Below are 17,248 nucleotides of genomic sequence, written 5' to 3'. Positions count from 1 at the left end.
GGTTATATATGGCAAGGCCACAGTATTTTATGATGCATAAAATCATGCATGTCTAGAGCATTGCATCAGCACTTTCACTCTGGTATTTTTAATCTTCATTTTCTAAATAAATTGTGAGTTGTACTTGCCAGTGGTGTTGTACTGTGTTGCCCGGATGTAGCTATGTGGTTGAGAAGGTGTTCTGAGTGTTGTTGTTTTTTTATCATGTTGCTATGTGGTTGCTAGGGTGCTATTGAAGTCAGAGGGTTCATAGTAATATTATGACTTAAAGTCCCCATGAAATCAAAATTGAACCAAAATAGTTTTTTGGCTTGGTGTTCTCCAAAACAATTACAAAATTCGCATTTAGAAGATATAAGCGTTCAAAACTTACATTCTCTCACTTCCGCCAATATGGATCAATGATTTTGATGACATCACCCTGCACTTCAGCTTCTCATTAGATATTCTGTCCAATCAAATGCTCTCTAGAATCTGAAGCTCCGCCCCCTACATTATAAATGAAGCTGGGGCTGAAATCGGTCACTTGTTCACTTATTTAATATTTTCTACATGGTGAATGGCACATAGTGCACTATATAGGGGACAGGGAACGATTCAGACAGTGTAAATATTCTTTCCATTGGGGTGAATGAAGTCTGGTTTGACGTTAGTGTAACACGAACCACCGCAGCTCCGGTCCAGAGACACGATACACAGAGCGGATCATATGATCGAGTCGACGCAGACCAGAAAACATATCGGATCCATTTCAATTCGGCACAGAATGCTGTATTTTAAAGCAATATTGAGGAGATTAGGAGGAAATTAGGCGGCTTTACTGAGCTTTAAAACGCTATTGGCTATTTTTAAAAGGGGGAGGAGCTGTTCAATATGTCCCACCTTCCCATAAAGTTATCTAATGACTTCAGAATGCAATCAACAGTATGCCTCGTACAACAGTGATCATCAAAAACCGATCGAGGAACATTTAGATGTTCTCTAATAGGCTGAGAAAGGGCACTAATTCCAATTGACATGCAGTCTTACTCTCTTAATATTAATTTCATATTGATTATTTATTTTGCAGAGTGCTGTAAAAATATAATTTTTTTTAATGACGAAAGCCATTGCCTGAATATTTTCTAACTAAAGTCTGGGCTTTTTTCCTGTCAATTGTCTTCAGTTCGTTTAGTTTCATTTTTAAAAAGGTGTAATACATTTTTTATTGATTTTCCTCAATGTACAAGCTCATTTCTGACGGCTGTACACACAGAAACAAACACAAATCACATGCAGTCAATATCCTTATACAGACCTTGTCTGAGGGCACAAAACAGACAGATGAGGAGTCGCTCTGCTGAGGTAAATTATCCTTTGAACATGAACGTCTTGAAGGAGAGGAAACGGAAAGCTCTGAAAAAGGCTCCCGCTGGGAATAGGTCTTATAATTGACAAGAGGCCGTAAAAAAGGGGGGTTTTGTTATCTGGAACATATTGAGCTGGGCAATGCTCTACCTTATTAAGGAATGGTTTGACATTAAGATTGAGTGCTGGGAATGATTTTGTGTGGGACTGGAGAAAACCCTTTGATTGTCTGATCCACTGAAGTTAAATTTGTTGCTGCTGAAGCCAGACAAAATGAGATCACGCGTGAGTAGATGAAGAGAGAAAGAGTGATGGAGCACTAGCGACTCAATTAGCTTATCGATCTACCGGCCAGCTGCTAAAATGATGCATGTTTGCTTTAACAGGTCTTTTTTTCTCAGTGATGAAAATTCAAAACAACAGTCTCCATCTTTCTTATTGAATTCAACCATGGAGATGTTAAGAAAAACTCTCTCAAAGATGACTCTGTGGTGTTTTACCAAACCTAAAATCAAAATGCACCCTATTTATTAACTTAATGCATGCCACTGCAAATCCAGTTTCACTTTGAAATGAGTCGCATTACAGCAGTAAAGATTCAGATTCTTTGAAATCTCTTACTTTAGTCTGAAATGCGGGCATATGATTCATATTTAGCATGAGTCTTCATTGCATGTGGCATTTTGCTTGCCCTTTACATGCACTTATGATACATTCACAGTGCTTTAACCCAACAACAAATAAGATGGCATCTAATTGTTCAAATCTACCACTTTACAGACAAGATCTGATGACATTATTGAACTACAATGGATCCAAAATGACCTCTTTTTCTTATTTTAGTTGTGTGCCTTTGTATATGATTAAGCACAGATGCATGGTTGGGTTAAGAACACCTTGCATAAGACCGAAAACAGACACGCTTGGCATTTCAGGTTAGGAAATATTAACAGTATCTGCCAGTTAATTGCTTTTCCTCTGTCCAGCAAGTGTCCATTAAAAAAAAACGGAATTTTAGACATGTTGAAGACATATAGGGCCCTATCTTGCACCCAGCGCAATTGACTTTGTACACCGACGCATGTATCATTCCTATTTTGCACCCGCGCAAAGCGGACTTTTCCCTCCACAGAAGCACGTCGGTTAACTAAGAAATACACTTGCGCTCCCGGGGGCGGTTCAGCGCAAAGAGGAGGCGTGTTCCGGCGCAAACGTTCCTTCGTGCTATTTTGCAGGTTTAGAAAACAATTGCGCCACTAACCAGGAAAAAATAGTTTAAAGTCAGTGGCGCGTTGCGCATGTTATTCATATGCTATTTTAAGGGCGCATGCTTGGCCATAATCAATGTAGCGTGTGCACAACGCGCACTTTGATTCTCTCATCTACACAGAAGCAGCAGTTTTCATTTTTGCAAATCATACATTATTACGATAGATAGATAGATAGATAGATAGATAGATAGATAGATAGATAGATAGATAGATAGATAGATAGATAGATAAACAATTTATTATAAAAGCATACATCTAGCTTACACATTTACCCAAATTATCATACGCCTGTTTAACCGAAGTTAATTTGGGTGGGTTTCTCCATTTCAATGTAACTTCTCTCTTTTACGGCCGTGACGAGAGCGTTGCTCTCCTTGGCTGTGAACCGCTGCTGGCGCGCGCCTGGCAAATCCGCCGTTATAATAGCAATCCGCTATGGAAAAAGCGCGTCTGCTCTTAAAGGGAATGTGAGATGACGCTCTGATTGGTTTATTTCACGTTACGCCCAAACCACACCTATGAATAATGAAGCTACTTCAGACCAACCCATTTTAGATTTGCGCCTGGCGCAAGAGTCATTTATCCCGCCGGGAAAATAGCAACAGCGCCGAGACCCGCCCACAAAGTTACTTGCGCTTTGCGCTTTGACACTTGCGTTTCAGATCGTTAAAATAGGGCCCATAATGTTTTAAGTCATTTGATATTATGATGCTATTATGTAATTCAGCACAAATCTAAGGATTTTCAGGAGGAGGATATTTCTAAAGCTGTCTCAGCATGACAAGAGTTTAGTTTGTGACAAAACCTTTTACAGTGCTTGCATTATATTGTTGTCTTTCACTGCTTATAATAATTCATATTCTGAGAGTAGAACTGAAGTGACGTATTTTTTACAAGTCGTTAAATCATTTTTAAATGCACTTGCATTGTTTTGCATTTTTTTCAGCCAAAAAAAAAAAAAAACGTTTTTCCTGTCATTTTATCATGAACCCACATTGTGTATCAGCTACAGTAAGTGTATCACACCCCTGATTATTAAATGGCTATATCAGTATATCAATGTAATGTCACATTGAAAAAGTATTAACACCATTTGCTTTAGTCAAATTCAAACCCACTTGACTTGTGACATCAGTACTTGTCCTAGTTCACTTGTTCACTGTCTGCTTGAAACCTCAAACATTTAACACCCACAGTGGGATTCGATGCGTTTCCAATGTGTTTTTTATCACCGTAGACAGTTTTCCAAAATTACAATGTCCCTTTTCATCTTATTAACTGATATTTTGCTATATTTCCTTCCCCTGCTTTTCCTTTCATTCTTTCCCTTTATCATTTCTCCAGTTCCAGGCCAGCATTCCTCAAAGCATTCCTCAGCACGACCCGTGGTGATGAATTATTGTTTGCTCGCCTTGTGGAAGTGCTAATTCATCTGTGTGGTCAGGCTTTGATGTGTTATGATGCAATGCTTAAGAAGCATCATCAATTCAGTCTCTAATGCGCTCAAACGCCTCTGCACGGCCCTTCAAGTGAATGCACAATACCCACAAGAACAACAGGCAGGCCACACAGCAAACAAAAGCTGTCCTCCTCCGTTTTAAACCGTCTTTAGTCTGTTGTGTTGTCTTCCCAGCTGCTTTTTCTTTTGCAAAGAGCTGATGGGCACTTTCTATGTGCAGTGCCACAAACATTTGAGGATAACTCTGGCCAAGTTCACACAGTAGAAGAATACGGTTGTCAGTTATCTCTCGTCTATCAAAAGTAATAAGACTTTTCAGTTTTATGGATGTCGTCATCTTTGATATTACTTTGGTCAATGTCGCAGTGGTTACTGGTAAGAGAATACAGGCTTGACTCCCATTGTTCATACAGACAGTATTTGAGACGCTACTGTAAGTTGCTTTTTGAACGGGACACTTCAAGACCTGTAAGTGTGGTTGTCAATCCCAGAACGTAGCCTCTGTCTCCCCTTTCACTTTAATGAGCCATCCCACACTCTTACAAATAATGGTTCCTTATTGGCATCAATAGAAAGAATCTTTAACATCCCTGGAAACTTTCCATTGCACAAAAAGGCTTATTTAGTGGAAAATTGTTCTTTAGTCTATTAAAGAGGACCCATTATGTCCCTTTTTACAAGATGTAATAGAAGTCTCTTGTGTCCCCAGAATGTGTCTGTGAAGTTTCAGCTCAAAATACCCCACAGATCATTTATAATAGCATGTCCAATTTGCCTTCTCAGAAGAGGTCGGAGCCTTTACAACTTATGCTTCGGATACTTCAGCAACATGATGAATTGATGTACTTGTTGTGGAGTTAACTTTATTCAACTTATTGATTAGCATGTTCCATCATAAATTGTTGTACAGGTGCTCATGTGGGAACTGTAGTTGGAAGTCAGTATCGACTTTATCGATAGTATCTTTCAGGTTCAACTTTTATGCTAATCTAGGGTTGAACTGACCCTTGTTTGCGAAGCAGTCTGGCGCAGATGATTTTACGCCGGACTGCTTCGCAAACAAGGGTCAGTTCAACTCTGGATTTGCATTATTTCCTGAGTTCACCATTATTTGTAAGAGTGTGGGATTACAAATGTTCTGTCTTTGGATGAAGCAGGGAACATAAGAGTCTGCATAGACTCCACGAGCCATTGTGGACACAGTGGATGAATTTAACTTATGAAGGAAATGTGCAGAAGAAATTAAGTAAAGTCTTATATGTTAACATATAAGACTTTACTTAATTTCTTCAGCACATTTCCTTGTTAATATATAAGACTTTACTTAATTTCTTCAGCACATTTCCTTCATAAATTAAATTCATCCACTGTGTCCACAATGGCTCATGGAGTCTATGCAGACTCTTATGTCAAGTTAAGTCATCTTCATTTATATAGTGCTTTTAACAATGCAGATTGTTCCAAAGCGCCTTTACAGTGATGATAGGAAATTAAAGTAACAGGGATTGTTTGGGCTTTATAGCAGCTCTAGAATAAAGTTATTGTCCAGCTAAATTTAGTTTTGATTGATTCACTTCCGTCGCAACGATCATTAGTTATTAACTTAGGGGCCGCTAACACGACACCGTTTTGTAACAGAAAACTCTTAAGTTCTCTCTACGCAAACTGTGGCGTACAAACGCTGATGGCGTACACATGCGTATTACGAGTTCAGTCTATAGGGATGGTGTGTAGTCCTTCCCTACAAACCAACCCTCAACAAACTACTTGTGTTCACTGCTACATCCAAAACCAGAACATTTGTGATGTTTATGAGGCACAGACATTATATCAATAGGTGCTAAAGAAAGGATATAAACATGATGGACTGCTGGATCTATGCTAATAGGGCAGATCATTAGCAGTCATGGGCGGGGCTTGTGACATCACAGTAGGGGGAAATCTAGAACAGTGTATTTTCAGACACTGCTTCTGATTTTTGGGGTTCATCAAAAACAAGGAGTGGATGGATTTTTACCATTACAGGCTGATTGTTTACACACTCTGTGGACACATCAATATTCAAACTCTGTGTAAAAGTGAATTTTGCATAATAGGCCTGCTTTAATGTTCTTCACACTAATGCTGGGTACTCACCAAATTTGGCTCATTTTCATTTTGGGCCGATTGCCCCCTTTCTGGCAATCCTAGCTATGTCCCGATTATCTTGATGATTCTACAGATTATCTTATCATATTTTCCCTTGGTGTGATGTGTGTTAAGAGTGTCCGAACCTGCTCGGAAGAAAGTCGGAGCCGCCCCGATCGCGAATCAGAAATCCTGATGTGTGGGGGGAACCCCGAGGACAAACACGCACACGCTCTGGAGATTATCACGTGACACGAAACAGTCTTTACACTGGCTCCCAGTTAGATTTTGGATTGATTTTAAAGTATTATTACTGGTATATAAATCATTCAATGGCCTAGGACCTCAATACATTGCAGATATGCTCACTGAATATAAACCCAACAGATCACTCAGATCATTAGGATCATATCAGCTAGAAATACCAAGGGTTCACTCTAAGCATGGCGAGTCTGCTTTTAGCTATTATGCTGGAACCAGCTTCCAGAGGAGATCAGACGTCCAGTGGTCACATTCAAATCCAGACTCAAAACACTTCTGTTTAGCTATGCATTTACTGAATGAGCACTGTGCCGCTGTTCGTCCAACTGTTTGTACTGTACTGTACTGTATTTTATTTTTCTAAACTGTTTTAATTAATCTTATTTCTTTTTATTATTTTAATTTCTTCTATGTAAAGCACTTTGAATTGCCATTGTGTATGAAATGTGCTATATAAATAAACTTGCCTTGCCTTGCCTTGCCTTGCCTTGCCTTGCCTTGCCTTGCCTTGCCTTGCCTTGCCTTGCCTTGCCTTGCCTTCCTGCATATTGTCCGGCATGCTTATTCTGAAGTCTCGCGAGATTTTGGGAGATTTCCTGCGTTCACAGTCGAGACTCCGGTTGAAAATCTGTTCGCGTGTGGTGTCTTTGTCACATCATGGCACACCACACACTACAGGAGCAAAACGCTTAAATCTAGGACTTTTTGTCCTCATGTTTGTGATCTATCACATTTTGAAAATCTTATAAGATGTAAAAAATATTTTGGTGTGTGCCCAGCATAAGGAAAAAATGGTCAGTGTTGCCAACTTAGCGCCTTTGTCGCTATTTTTAGCGACTTTTCAGACCCCTTTAGCGACATTTTTTCAAAAAAGCGACTAGCGACAAATCTAGCTACTTTTTGGACAAACCTCAGTAACCTCCAAATGTTGCCAGCACAGTCCTGCGAGCGCGAGGTTTGCGTTCTCCTTGCCGTCACACACCTCTCTCTGCGTCTACCCTGTTCAGTGAATGGCTGAGAGAGGAGCAGCAGCATGACAGACGTGAATGAGCAGTGTTGTTTACACGGACTTATCACTTATCTTTTATTTTATATTTAAAGAATTTTGTTTGACCATTTTATTTTATTACTTCTGCTTATCACTTGTAATACTCACTATCACAGTGCTTTAGTTCACCCAGTTCCCGAACTCTCTCAATTCAGATAATTTTACACATATAAAAAAATAGTCATTCAATAGCTACTCGTTCTATTGTCTGACAAAAAAAAAAAATAGTAAATGAGAACAGCTTTATTGGACATTCGGCTATATCATATTATATTATATTATATTATATTATAGTGTGTTATATTAAAATACAGTATGTGAGCATGATTTTAACGAGAAAAAACATTAGGCAGGCAGAACGCAAGTATGCCGCGATGACGTCATGAATATGCTAATTGACGCATGACGTCATCTAGCTACATTTAGCGACTTTTAGGGGAGGCGTCAGCTACTTTCCTTTGAAAATAGTTGGCAACACTGAAAATGGTCCTTTAAGTGACCTGTTAACTGAACGCTTCTTTGGGGCTCTTCAATGCAAAACCCCCTTTTGGAAACTTTATTTTTAATAAAGATGATACAAAAAAAAATAGCAAAGTGTATCATTTTGTCGCATTGCGCAACTAACTGTTAGGAAAAGTAGCCTCTTATTGAATGCTACTGGTAAATGTAATGCTAGTAGTCACTCCCCAACACTGAAAGGCGAGCGGTAGAGTTTTGTTCTCCATGTGTTGTTGTTTATCTTTCTCTCTAGTGTTCAGAGGATGAAGCCTGTGAAAGTGACGCTCGCAGCCAATGTATCTAACAGTTTTTTGTTGTTTTTCCCCTCCACTTTCTTATCTTATTGAGGCCAGGAGGCTGCCGACGTTCCTCATATTTCTAGCTGACACGAGGAGTTGAGTGCATCCCCAAAGAGAAGTCTGAGATGACTTGTTTAGAAATTGTCTTATACTTCAGCGCTTTCCTCCAGTTGTCTAGCTCACAAATCCATCCATGATATCTCTCCCCCCGTTTCTCTCAGCACGGTAAATATTTGAAGAGAAAGTTTGTACTTCCAGAGCAATTTGGAGAATCCCCATGTGCCCTCGTGCATGAAATGATTTGATGTTCTCAAAGGACGGAGCCGCACACTGTCACAATGGCTGGCAGGTTTGATTTCTGAACTGTGATGCAGTTTATGCTGAATTTATGCTATGACCAGGTTTATGAAAGAAGAGATCCCTGATGTGTGTGTTCTCATATTCCTGTGTTCTCGGCACCTTTTTTCCAGAGCTTTCTCTCAGTCTCCGAGTGGCGGGTCATTCATTATTTTCTTACAACCTTTCTACCACCCACATGACATGAAATACGGTGGCGGTGCAGGTGTGTTGTTGAATGAATGCACATGCATATTTCATGAAGTCATAAAACACACAAAGCAAATTGGATTCATATTAGATATCATTCAGATCTACCTTGCAATTTACATTTTTCAGTTTGAAAGGTCTCACCATGTCTAAGGTTATTTCTTGTTGATACTAACTTAGTTCTTTCTTCTTTTGCATCGCAAGATGGAATTCCAATATAATCAGAACTTTGATCATATTTGATTTATTTTTTTATTTTTTTCAATCCAATATAATCAGAACTTTGATCATATTTGATTTATTTTTTTATTTTTTTCAATCCAATATAATCAGAACTTTGATCATATTTGATTTATTTTTTTATTTTTTTCAATCCAATATAATCAGAACTTTGATCATATTGGATTTTTATTTTTATTTTATTTTTATGCATTCTCGGATTGGCTTTTCCACAAAATTTGCTAGCAATGAAGCTTGAGGAATTGTCCCAGGGAAGGTATCTTTGAAGGCAGGATAATTATGCTCCCTAGCTTTTGAAACAAGATTTGCATCAGAAATGCATATGATGCCTAAAAATGTTTTCTAGGTCATCTTTTGAGTTTAACAAAATGTTCTTTCTGGATTTCTGATGTCAACATGTCATGTGCAAATATAAAACACAGACGGTGTTCATTTTTGTTCCCACATAGTATTATTATTAGTTCTTGTCTTAAATTTAGTCAATGTTTCATTGTCATATTAATTCATTTCAGCCAATTTTACTATGACTTAAATGCCATCAAAAAGATAAAATATTTAGACATTTTATATTATAACTGTTTAATTATTTTCACCGTGCACATTTTTATATCTGTTATTGTGGACAAAATTTAAGAAACCTTTTAAAAAAAAATCTGTAATTTTATTAAACACATTTTATTTTATACATAAAACTTTCAAAAAGAAATGACACCACCAAAATTATCATCATAAAAAATGGCCTTTTCCTCTCCAAAAAAAAATTTATAATAAAGCCTTAACTCTGTTATTAACAAACACTCAAAAATGTGCTGATGAAATGTTCAAACCGCTGAGCCATTTGTCAGAATTATGAACATGGCGTTTTTGGAGGACATTAATAATCAGACGGCATAATTCAATCAAGGAGATATTGAATTACGACCAGCAATACAAACATGTGAATATTAATGAATGCAAACTCCACTGCAGTGCTGCACGGATATTGTCTCAAAGTGGCGAATAAAACTCCTGAATCAGCTCCGAGTGCCCAAGTCTTCGCCATCTGTCCTCTCTGTAGCCCTCCTCTCATTTTCCGTGTCCTCTCCCTGCGGAGCGTCAGATATCGAAGCACACTGCAACACTATCCACCTGAAGCACTGCTGAGACAGCAGCTCCAGATTCACCCACTCCCTTTCCCTGACGCCTCCATCAATATCTGAGTGCAGAAAACTCTCCCGACAGAGAGGAAGACACCTGTGATCATTAACCTTTTTTCATAAGTTAATAGTTTAGCATAATGCAGAGAAACAATGGATCTCGATCTGTGGTCGGCAGTATAAAGCACCTCCTAAAGTGGACCGAATCAATGCGTATACGTTAAGACTGAACATATGAAGGTGGATTGGATTAGTGTTTAAAGATCTGCACTGGAGACCAAGCGATTGTTGGCTCAAACCCAAAAGGGAGCCATGTACCTTATTGTGCGCTTCAGTGCACGTCACTTTTGTATTCCAGTGGAATTGTCCCTATGGCTAAATGTCACCCAAATATACTGTAAGTGTATGGAAAATGAAGAATAATAATGATATGCTGCGAAAACAACAAAAAACAGTACAAATATCTAAACTGCATTGGCATCGGCAGATATTTGTTTTAAGCTTAAATTCAATTATTTTTTCAGAAAAATATTTTTTGTTTCTCAAGTCTTAAGATATTAAAAACAAGAAGAAAAATATATATTTTATTTTTGCAGTGTAGGTTTTGTACAATTTCTGATGGGGGTTGTTAAAAAATTTTGGCCAAAATTTGTCTAAGCAAGCATCAATAAAAAATTATTTTCTTTAATTTGCAGATTCAACCATATTCTCTTAAAAGATCATTTTGTAACTCAGTATTTTTGTCTTGTTTTCCTGTAAAAGTCCTTTAAAAAGCAAAATGCCCTAATGTATTCTTATCTTATTTTCAGAGTGATATAAAACATTTTAATGATGTTTGTGCATAAAACTAAGAAAACGTCTCCGGTTGCATATGCAACCTGAAAGAGAAGCTGTGTCATGGAGTTTTGGGGAACGCCATCAGCGTGACCGGAGTCTGAAGCTCGTGTAAACGAACGCCAGTATTCATTGGCAGACATTTAAAGGGCGCCTGTAATGCATGCCATCAGATCTTTTGTCTGAAGGAGATGTGCAGGTACGCCCAAAGCATTGCAACGAAGACTCCACATCTCATTCCCCTTCTCAAGGTACCGGCTTGCATACGCAACCTGAGACGTTCCCTTTCGAAGTGGCGTTGACGCTTTGGGGAACCCACTATGCTATGCCTCACTAAACTGTGAACATGCACAAACATAGTGGCAAAGCATAAATTGACTCCCAAATACAGTATACTCCCCAAAATGTATTGACTCATAGACTGTATAGCAGTGCCACTCCCTAAGCCAATATCTCCCAATACTAGGAGAGTTCCTCCCATTACTTGAGGGCCAAACTTTCCCCGTGCAAACGCTGGATTTTCATCCCTCAGGACAGAATGAAGCAAAGACTGTGAATGCAACAAAATCCAGCTTTTATCTTACACACGCATACAAACAACCGGCTCCTGAAGACAAAAAAAAGCTAATGACGACATGTATTATTGGGATTTATTAACACGTGCTTCAGACATCGGTCACGCTGAAGGCATCAACTCCACAAGCTCCACTACAAAAGTGAGATAAACTCTCCCTTTGAATTGAAATAAAACCATCTTTTCATCCCTCACCACATTCTACCTCTTTCCTTCGTTCAATAGCACTGCTTTTCATTTAATTTCTGTTGTTTTGGAGTGAAGAGCACTGCAGATATAAGTATGGACTTGTCGCACTTCGTCCTGATCGTTTCCCTCCCCCTTTCGATTGCCCATAATCCACATCAGTTTGTGTGTGTGAAGGACTCTCTGTGCTGGGAGAGTTTGGTGTGTGTGTGTGTATGCACTGGGAAGATGATTGCAGGCGAGCACAAGTGTTTGGTGTCAGTCTCTGTTACAAGGAGATGATGGGAAAGAGTAAAGACTAAGTCACTTTCTGTTAAAGCACTGCATCACGTGTGGGTGAAGGTCACATTTCACCACATCACCAGGAAAAAATGAGAAATGATAAGACAATAAGGGAGGAAATGTGCTTAATTGTTAAATTGTATTTTCTTTAAACAAATTGTCAGGTCAAGTTACCTTTATTTATATAGCGCTTTTTTACAATACACATATAGTTTCAAAGCAGCTTTACAGTGATAACGGGAAAATAATGCAACAAATTTTGTTTCTGCTGTACAGCAGATCTAGAAGAAGATAGCATCATAGTCCAGCTTAAAATAAGTTCAGTGCAGGTTCATTTTTGTTGTAAAAAAGTTATTAATTTAGTTCATTTATATACCTAACCCAAGCGTGCCGCACAAGCCCTGAAAAGTGAAGCCAAAACGTCTCGATCGCCCCCCCGGTGACTGGTCCTAGTATAAGTCATAAGCCTCGCCTCCCCGTGTTATTCAACGGGACGTGAGATCAACTAAACAATTAAATTACACTTCAAATATCTTTTTTCCAAAGGTGGTTTCTTTCCTTTGCTGTCGTTTTTATCACGCTGATGTAAGTTCAAGTGTCCGTTTCAAAAATAAGTTGGTTTTTAGTTAGTTACGCGATGCTATAAAAACGGTGGTGTAACGTCATGATTGACAGCTGTGATTGACAGTTCTCTGAGCGAAGTAGTCACTGAAGCACCAACGGACATTTTTTTCGGGATCTTCGGAGGACTGAGGAGATTGTATTTACTTTATTTTAACAAGCCTCTTGTCGTACTGCAATACATTTTTTAAAAAGTGCACTCAGGGGAGAGTGCATTCTGCGAGAGTGAGGAGCGGAGCGTTGATTTCGTGGTTTTACTTCCAGAGATCGCTACTGCGCAGGTCTGGTCCCAAGATCGCTACTGCGCAGGTCTGGTCCCGAGATCGCTACTACGCAGGTCTGGTCCAGAGATCGCTACTGCGCAGGTCTGGTCCAGAGATCGCTACTGCGCAGGTCTGGTCCAGAGATCGCTACTGCTCAGGTCTGGTCCAGAGATCGCTACTGCGCAGGTCTGGTCCCGAGATCGCTACTGCGCAGGTCTGGTCCCGAGATCGCTACTGCGCAGGTCTGGTCCAGAGATCGCTACTGCTCAGGTCTGGTCCAGAGATCGCTACTGCTCAGGTCTGGTCCCGAGATCGCTACTGCGCAGGTCTGGTCCAGAGATCTCTACTGCGCAGGTCTGGTCCAGAGATCGCTACTGCTCAGGTCTGGTCCCGAGATCGCTACTGCGCAGGTCTGGTCCAGAGATCGCTACTGCTCAGGTCTGGTTCCGAGATCGCTACTGTGCAGGTCTGGTCCAGAGATCGCTACTGCTCAGGTCTGGTCCCGAGATCGCTACTGCGCAGGTCTGGTCCAGAGATCGCTACTGCTCAGGTCTGGTTCCGAGATCGCTACTGTGCAGGTCTGGTCCAGAGATCGCTACTGCTCAGGTCTGGTCCAGAGATCGCTACTGCTCAGGTCTGGTCCCGAGATCGCTATTGCGCAGGTCTGGTCCAGAGATCGCTACTGCGCAGGTCTGGTCCCGAGATCGCTACTGCTCAGGTCTGGTCCCGAGATCGCTACTGCGCAGGTCTGGTCCAGAGATCGCTACTGCTCAGGTCTGGTCCCGAGATCGCTACTGCGCAGGTCTGGTCCAGAGATCGCTACTGCGCAGGTCTGGTCCAGAGATCGCTACTGGGCAGGTCTGGTCCCGAGATCGCTACTGCGCAGGTCTGGTCCCGAGATCGCTACTGCGCAGGTCTGGTCCAGAGATCGCTACTGCGCAGGTCTGGTCTCGAGATCGCTACTGCGCAGAGAGATCGCTACTGGGCAGGTCTGGTCCCGAGATCGCTACTGCGCAGGTCTGGTCCCGAGATCGCTACTGCGCAGAGAGATCGCTACTGCGCAGGTCTGGTCCCGAGATCGCTACTGCTCAGGGCTGGTCCAGAGATCGCTACTGCGCAGGTCTGGTCCCGAGATCGCTACTGCGCAGAGAGATCGCTACTGCGCAGGTCTGGTCCAGAGATCGCTACTGCGCAGGTCTGGTCCAGAGATCGCTACTGCGCAGGTCTGGTCCCGAGATCGCTACTGCGCAGGTCTGGTCCAGAGATCGCTACTGCGCAGGTCTGGTCCAGAGATCGCTACTGCGCAGGTCTGGTCCCGAGATCGTTACTGCGCAGGTCTGGTCCCGAGATCGCTACTGCGCAGGTCTGGTCCCGAGATCGCTACTGCGCAGGTCTGGTCCCGAGAACGCTACTGCGCAGGTCTGGTCCCGAGATCGCTACTGCGCAGACTCAAGTCTCAAGATGTCAGCGCCATATCGGGACACTGGCGGCTTCAGTTCTCACCAATGGAAGAGAGCGAAGGGGTGTTGTCCATATTTTTTTACAGTCTATGATCTAACCGCTCTGGAGAAAACAGTGATGTCATTGTCCAGCTCAGTTCAGTTCTCATATAATTGTCAGTGCAGACAGATCAATAATATTGTTGAATATTTCACCACATCACCAGGAATTTTTTTTTTATTATAAGACTATAATGGGGGAAATGTGCTTAATTGTAAAAAAAATTAAAATTATAATTTACAAATTGTGGGGTGAAATATGTACCTTTGTGTATGTATGTATGTGTTCTTAAGTGTATATTTTATTCGGTTTGGGTGCATGTCCTTACTCATGCATTGCAGCATATTTGCAGCATATTTGCCGCATTATTCCGACCCTATTCTCTTTATTTACAGTGTTGTAATTGAACAATGAATTGAACTCGATGCACTGAACACAAATAGATTTGTTACTGCGGTGCTCAGTGCCTGCGAGCTTTAATGTTCCCCTTTCAGAGCGACTTTTTACAAACAGCTGTAAACAGAAATGGCAGGGATATGGCAGAAGCAACTGCATTGTTTAATCATGCTGTGGGCTGCACTTATTGGCCACCGTTTCTGCTCATTTTTCTCATCCTGTGCAAACACCCTGCGTCGAACTAATGCCTAGGTCTGTGATGGGTTTTTCTGTGGGGTTTTTCACAGCTGAAACAGATGCTGAAGGACCCTTTTTTTCTTACATCTAGTCAACCTTGGGCTTTGCACAAAGTGTGATGGTTTGGAAAGTGTCTCAAAGACAGAAGCAGGTCAAAGAGGAGGTCAAGACGAATTGATCGTAAGTAAACCGCACATGTGAACTCTTAACCACAATGATGGCCGATGCTAACTGGACTGATTTTGGGATGGTGTCGTATTTCACCTTTTATCCCCTGGATTCTCACTAGGTAAGAACACAGTGACAACTAGCTCGAGAAACAAGCCCAGTTTACTGCTGATTGACAGAACTGTATAAGTTATGAAATGGTTGATGAAATCTGTGTGTGCAGTAAAGTGCAGGACTTTCACAATGGAGAGATTAATGATGCAGTAAAGCGGAGCACACACACACACACACCACTGCGGTCTCACTGGTTCCCATACACACTAACAACCAGACAGACTCGCTCAGTGTGGCGACTTCAGCCCACACACACCCACGACATGAGTCTTTATCGTTCTCTCGCTGTCACACACACTCATATGCTTGCACATCGCACATTTCAACATTTGTTAGTAGTTTTGCTAAGTCAAGCTTCACTGTTTCTGTTACTACTCATACTTTGGGGGTTAAAGGGATTGTTCACCCAAAAATGAACATGTTGTCATCACTTAGTTACTCACCCTCAAGTTGTTCCAAACCTGTTTCTCTGTTGAACACAAAGAAGATATTTTAAAGAAAGGTAATCAAACAGTCGACAGTAGCCATTGATTTCCATATGACCGTCCACTGTCTCGTTATCAGCGTTCTTTAAAATATCTTTTGTGTTCAATATTGAAATGGGTTCGATATGTTTTCTGGTCTGCGTCGACACCCCTCTGTGTATCTTGTCTCTGTACCGGAGCTGCGGTGGTTTGCGGGACACTAACGTCAAACCTTCATTCGCCCCAAAGGAAAGCATATTTACACTGTCTGAATCGTTCCCTGTCCCCTATATAGTGCACTATGTGCCATTCACCATGTAGAAAATATTAAATAAGTGAACAAGTGACCGATTTATAATGTAGGAGGCGGAGCTTCAGATTCTACAGAGCATTTGATTGGACAGAATATCTAATGAGAAGCTAAAGTGCAGAGTGATGTCATCAAAATCACTGATCCATATTAGCGGAAGTGAGAGAATGTAAGTTTTGAACGCTTATATCTTCTTCTAAATGCGAATTTTGTCATTGTTTTAGAGCACATTAGCTTTGCTTTTGTTTTCATGGGGACTTTAAGGGTTTGTTTAAATCACCAACCTTTAGCATGTAACTCGTCTTACATCGTTTTTGTTGCAAATCCCTTGTATACTGTTGCATCCAAATGCATAGAGCACTGTAGCCGTGACTTTTGCATGGGCATGCAAACACACCTCAGATTCCCTTAAGAACATGTAAAAACCTTGTCCTCGATCTCCTACAGGTTGCACACATGCACATTCCCTCACATTTCTGCAATCAAACACCCTCCCGATGAAACATGCTGGAGCCTATTAGTGGCTATAGCACAGCATCAGCCAGAGGCTCTCCTTCGTTCTCTCTCTCCGTCTCTGCCTCAGGCACTAAAGCTGAGAAGCAGAAGAACTGCAGCGGTGTAAAGAGCTCTACCTCTAACACTTAATTGTTTCCCCCAGTGTTTGTAATTGCGTTCTCCCGCACACTTGTAATGACTGCGCATCTGTCACTGAGCCACAGTGCCATCTGCTGACAGCTTGAGTCATGAGCCTTTCCACACAAAACACAACCTTGTAATAAAAGTTAAGACGCCACCGTAGTGATCGGCGTGACAAATGGCCCTACTTTAGTTTTTTTTGGCCAAAGATAACAAAGCCGTAACTCTGTTATTTACAAACACTCAAAAAATGCGCTGATCAAATGTTTCAAGTCCCGAAACATTTGTCAGAATAAATGACGTTTTGGGGGAACGTTAGATTTCATAATTCAATCTGTCAGAGGAGATATCGAATTATGTGCAGTGATCTTCTGTCTGAGCTCTGGATCAGAGTTTGAATTGGACAGACGCACTGTGGGCTCAGCGAGGCT

This window comes from Leuciscus leuciscus, assembly GCF_965113295.1.
Source record: "Leuciscus leuciscus genome assembly, chromosome: 4".
Lineage (NCBI taxonomy): Eukaryota > Metazoa > Chordata > Actinopteri > Cypriniformes > Leuciscidae > Leuciscus > Leuciscus leuciscus.
Note: the sequence above shows the minus strand (reverse complement) of the source record.